The sequence below is a fragment of the Fukomys damarensis genome, unplaced genomic scaffold (assembly GCF_012274545.1).
Source record: "Fukomys damarensis isolate Sample0158 unplaced genomic scaffold, DMR_v1.0_HiC HiC_scaffold_3, whole genome shotgun sequence".
In the NCBI taxonomy this organism is placed as follows: Eukaryota; Metazoa; Chordata; class Mammalia; order Rodentia; family Bathyergidae; genus Fukomys; species Fukomys damarensis.
Genome location: NW_022900915.1, coordinates 19,436,086 through 19,442,085, shown reverse-complemented (window position 1 = coordinate 19,442,085; position 6,000 = coordinate 19,436,086).

Sequence of the window (6,000 nt, the reverse complement as noted above, 5' to 3'; positions counted from 1 at the left end):
ATGGTAACAAGAATTACAGTATATTATAGCCTTTGTGAACCCTAGGTACACTGTCTTCATCGGTCCCTGTCTCTATAAAATAATATTAAAATTATACTTTTCATTTGCACTAGCACAAAGACAAACAGAATTTGTTATTGCTACACACATTATTGTTACATCCATTTTTTCCTAACTTGAAAAGAAAACGAAAACTTTTTTAGTACCCTACACATTGTGTCTACTGAATGTCAGCCCTGACTGTCATAAGTACTAGATTAATTGGTGTTTATAGCACTAAGAAGAGTTCCTGAACAACAGCAAGGACAAGTATTTGTTAAATAAATAAAGATTTAAAGTGGTAGATGAAGCAGATGTTGCTTCCTTCCAAACCTCTTACCTGCTTGCCATTCTGATGAGTAAAGTCAGTTTCAAACTATGATTAAACATTTTCCATCCAGGATTTAGCTCAGTGGCACCGAGCCTGCCTCGCAAGTGCGAGGTCCTGAGTTTGATCCCCGGTACCAAGAAAACAAAAAACAAAAACCATTTTCCTTCCACAGACCTGTAGTTAGCAGTAGCAAATCTGAAACTGTAAAGGCTTCATAAGGATTAAATTAAGGGCTGGGGATTTACCTCTGTTGTCTGCCTCACCAGCACAAGATCCAGAGTTCAATCTCCAGTACCAAAAAAAAAAAAGAGAGAGAGAGAGAGAGAAAATATCAAGAATAAATTAAGAGTACAAATCATGCTTAAATAATTTCATGTTGTTAAAAATAAGCAGAGGTTCACAGTGCTGTTTGACTCAACTGCAGTCCCGACTCAACTTCAGGGGCTCTGAGCAAAATATGCTGCAGTAAGACCCTGACATCCCAAACACAGAGGATTTATTGTCTGTTTTCAGGCTTCATTATCATGAGAAATGGCCCGAATCAATGTCCCCCATATATATGACTAAAGATGCCAGACCTAAGAGAGCATGTATTAGGATTTATTCCTCCTCTCTAGATAAAGCACACAAAAAGTAATGTGATGGGATATAATGATCATTTTTTTCAAAAATTACATTCATATTAAATGCTTAATAAACAACTGAATTTTCATATGGCAAGTCATTCCATCATATAAGAGGGCTAAAAGAAAAATCCAGTCTGTAAACCCTTTCAGGATCAGGAAAATGTATTATTGTCATTACATCACTTCTTAGGAATTAACAAGGCCTTTGCAAACAGCACTTTCTGAGCTCTTTTTTGGCCATTGGAGTCAGATGAACTCTCACCCACAAATAAAGCAAGTCTGAGACACCAATCACAGCGTAAGTTAGGATTCAGGACACCCTCCCTGTACTCTCATCTGATCTCAGCTTCCTTCCTTTTCTCTTATCTTCCCTACCACAAACTCACAATTCCATTGCCCAGCTCCGGCCGCCATATTTGCACCATGTACTTGACCCTGAGTTCAGAGGTCAGCCTCCCGCCCCGCTTGGACGGCCATTGTCTGCCAAGTGTTGGCTTTATAATTTGTGCAGTGCAGTGCAAAGCTAAACCTCTGTTTACAGCGAAAAAGGAACCTTCTTTTTGCAGTCTTCTCTTGAGTTGCCATGTGTTTTTTATTTGTGTCTTGAGTTTGCACTCCCTCGGGATGGAGAATACTTGTAGGGGGCCGGGATTTAGCTCAGTGGTTCCACTGCCTGCCTCGCTAGTGCAAGGACCCGATTTCGATCCCCGGTACCAAAACAAAAAAAAAACACTTGTAGGATGAGTGAGACCCATCCGCACGACTGGACCGATGTGTGACACGAGTGTGACAGGAGCATGCCTGACCCCAGCCTTTCAACAACCACACCTAGGCCCTGGCCAGAGGAATGCATAGGTCCCAGTGGTGGCTGGGAGAGGCTGGGAACAGCTGAGAATCCATTCCTGGGGGGCAGGAGATAATGAGAAGCCAGTCTGCTCCGAAGGGGAGGCTCAAGGCCCTGGTTCATGCTTCATCGTCAAGGTCAACTGGATAATTTGTCCCTGCAGGTCAAATGCTTCAATCGATTCTGTGCTGCATACAAAAATCTTCAGCCTCTCCTTGGCTTCTAACATGCTCATGTTAGCCCTAATGAGCCACGCGCAACTTATATCACCCCTGGGGTTGCGCACGCCGAAGCATCAAGCCCTGTTAAAACCAGTGTAAAGCAAACCTCAAGACTGTGAGGAAATTTGTTGTTAAATGCTGGGTTCATATTTGGCCAAAGGTATGTGGTGCTAACAAGTTGGAAATCATGCTTTTGGTTCACCTTTACTACGTATATCAGAATAATTTTCTGCCAGCTAAATGATGTTTTGACCTTTGGTTTTAGCATGTTTTAATACAAATAACCAGGGGCATATTCCTCAATGGAATGTATCTGAAAAACAAATTGTTCAGTTGATCCGATTGTCCCATACACATTCAGTCACGAAACACAAAATTCAAGGTGAAATTGTTAAAATTTGGTTAAAAGTTGGCGATCTCAGAACGCTGAACAGCAAGCACAGGGTGAGGCGGCTCGTAGCAGACGTAGCAGACACCCTGTGAACTGCGCTGCTGGCTCCTGCTCACAAAGCCTGAAGCACGACTGTCACTTCCTAGCTCTTAACCCTTGCTCAGGCCTCCCTCGGAATCCAGTTCCCACTCAGCCCTTTGGCCAGGCGCTGTCCTTGGTAATTGTATTTTTCAGATATTATCCTTCACAAGCAACATAAACTCATGGCCAGGATCCAATCAAGTTACTCCTGGTGCCTCTTGCTTTACTGCGTGTCTGGTTTCCTTGGCTCCATTATGAACATGAACAAACAGCTGAAGACAAGAAATGAACGAGCTGCGCTTTCGTAGGCCAGGCTTTGCTTCTGGATCCAGAGGCACTTCCAAGGGTCTGAGCGCCTAGGATGAGTGTTGGGCCAGATCGCAGCACACACACAAAACTGCAGGGCAACTTTCATCCAATCCTTCTTCTTTCTCTCCCCTGCCTCTTGCCTTTTCTCATGCTCTGTCTTCCAACTCACGTTTCAAGATAGACTGTGTTAAATACAGAACGTCACTGGTAATAACTAGACAGCATTTAAACCTATCCATGACCGGGTAGAGAATGAAAAAAACCTGTTGTAATGCTCTTCAGAGTCATGTGAAAAGGATGCATGGATGTTCAGTAACCAAGCACATACTTCTGGCTGCCAGCACCTAGACTGATTTCTCTGCTACCTGTAAATATTGGAGAAACCTTTTGTCAATTCTCTGGAGACATAAAAAGATCAAATACACCTCATTTATGTTATATGAATTCATTGTTTCTTTATCTTAAGTATAGAAACTCAAAAGCATTCACATTTAAGTATGAAAATCATTATTAGCAAACTTAGTGCATACCTTATTCTTTGATTAGTCACACTATATGAAATCACATTAGTTGGTACCACTTCATATGAAACTTCTAAAATGAAAAGACCCAGGAATCATTTCATCTACTCATTTTGTTTTACAGATGAAGAAACTGAGAGCCAGAGAGCAGAAGCCCAGGACCACACACAACATATCCAGCAGGGCTAGGGGCATGCTATCTGCTGGCCTCCTACCAGCCCTGCCCAGTTTTGTAGTGTGATGACCAAAGACCAGACAAAAATAGAAGAAAAGTTATTTGGGTATTTATAGTCTTTTCTTTGAAAAAAAAACTGGCCTCAAAAAATTCAAAACTTCTCTATATAAAGATTCAAACACAAACAGCATACTAGAAAAACTTATTCAAAACTTGCAGCCTTCAAATACTGTTCTTATTAAATTAAAAAGCACTGGCACACTTACATACATACAGACATACAAACCAATAGTCCTCAGTATTTGAGTTTATCCCAAATCTCACTTATTTGCCCCTTTCCAGAATCCCATATAATGACTGCTTGGAGCCAGTGAAAATTTGGTGTTATTTTTAATAATTATACATTACAGTTTTTCCAAGGACAGATTTAGCAGAAATTACCAAAATAAGATTTTATCTCATTCATGTCAAGAATATTGCATTAAATGCTAAAGAAGCAGGTGGGCGATGACCGTAGAACTGTGTTGCTCACCTGAAACATACATACCCTGGCTGTGTTCAAGAGAAAGAAGGGACTCAATTTTCAGGCCCATGATACCTATTCTGGCTGAATGACCATAGAGAATTGTGCCAATTAAGATGCACCTACTGTGAAGCCTAGAGGAGCCTAGAAAGCTATTGCCCACACTGTTAGTAGGAAGAAATCTCTGTGACTTGGAGGCTGCCCAGATCCCATCAGAGGAGCTTTTTCTGGGCTCAGAAGCCCTTCAGGGCAGCAGTGAGATGTGCAGCAGGAGATCCATGAGAGAAGAGTTTCCACAAAAAAGAAAGAAAAATAAGAAGCACAAAGAACACCCAAGCAGAGCTGGAGATTGAGAGTAGTAGCCACGGTTTCTGGCTGCGCTGGCCTCCTCCATTCGCCTGAACATACAGCTCATGTCCCCCGATTTGGAGAATGCCTGGCCTCTCACTGGCACTGATGTTCTTTGGATGAGGTTGTATAGAAGTCACTATGTGCCAGACACCTGTCAGCTGACATGTTCCCCATCCCACAGCAGGCCTAAAAATGTGTGGGAAGGCCCACTGGGACTGGACAACAGTGACAGCTACAAGACCATATCCTGAAAATATGGGCTTTTCTGTCCTATAGGACACAGTGCAGTAAATGCTCAGAATCAACGACCCACACTTGGTACTTTGTCGTCCACAGCCAGAATACATAGGTCCGGGAATCAAGAGTGGTTGTGAGGGGAGCTTCTCCCATTAAGTCACCTGATACACTTTTCTTGCAGAATTTTTTGCTTCCTGTTCCTGAACTGGTTTAAAGCTCCATTCTAAAGGGAAGAAGGCTCCTTTCATGGACATAACAATACCAAATAGGAAAATTAGGCTGCTCTGTGGTCATTTGGAGCTGCTCATGCCCATGAGCCCACGGGTAGAGAGAGAGAGAGAGAGAGAGAGAGAGAGAGAGAGAGGGAGATTACTCTCCTGGCTGAGAGGATTGCTCCTGATTACCAAGAGCAAATTGTGTGGCTGCTACAAAATGAAAACAGGAGGACCACATCTCACAGTCAGGGGATTTAGGGTGCAACTTAGTACTTCCATCACCAAAGAGGTTAGTGAAAACTCTGACAACCCAGAAAAAACAACCACCAGGGATTTAGACACTTCTGAATTTACTTTAACATTCATTCAGAAATGAATATTTGGCTTAATTTGCTAGGTAAAGAATACTGATCATGTGAGGTCCTGACTGAGAGCACAGAAAATTTGGAATAGGCTAGTTACAGTGTATGTGTGTGTGAGTGTGCATGTGTGTGCCTGTGTGTACACACATGCACGTCTAAAGCAAAGGTAAAAATCTTTCTGTAAGGAGCCAGATAATTATTTTAGGCTTTTCAGACCACGTGGTCTTTTGCACTACTCCATGCTGCCATGATAGCCCCAAAGCAGTCATAGACAATATAAAAATTAATAAGTATAGCTGTGCTCTAATACAACTTTACTATTTTAATTTGGATTTGGCACATTTATTTTACATAAAAAAAGTGTAGTCCCTCAGTAGTAGAATGTTCTGATAAGATTGAGAATTAACTAAGTTAACTCAAAGATATAGGCACTGTGATTGTCGTCCAAAAATAAATATAAAGACTATTGACATTTTTCGTTCCTTCCTGTTAGGAAGAGGTTGAGAATATCTTTGTTTTTATGGAGGAAGTTGTATTCTGTATTTTGAAGGAGGTTATTTGTATTTTGTGGAAGCCTAAACCTGCTCTTCCTGTATGAAAGAAAGGTGTTTGTGACTGCTGGTTAGCTAAAGGGGCAGCCAGTTAGAAGATTATTGTTTCTCAGCATTAAACACACCCTTTCATTCAGCATTATGGACTTGGTGCTGGGCCTCAGTGGAATCCCTGTTAGACTTCATCAGTTGAGGACACCAGAGAGAAACGGCAAGACTAGAG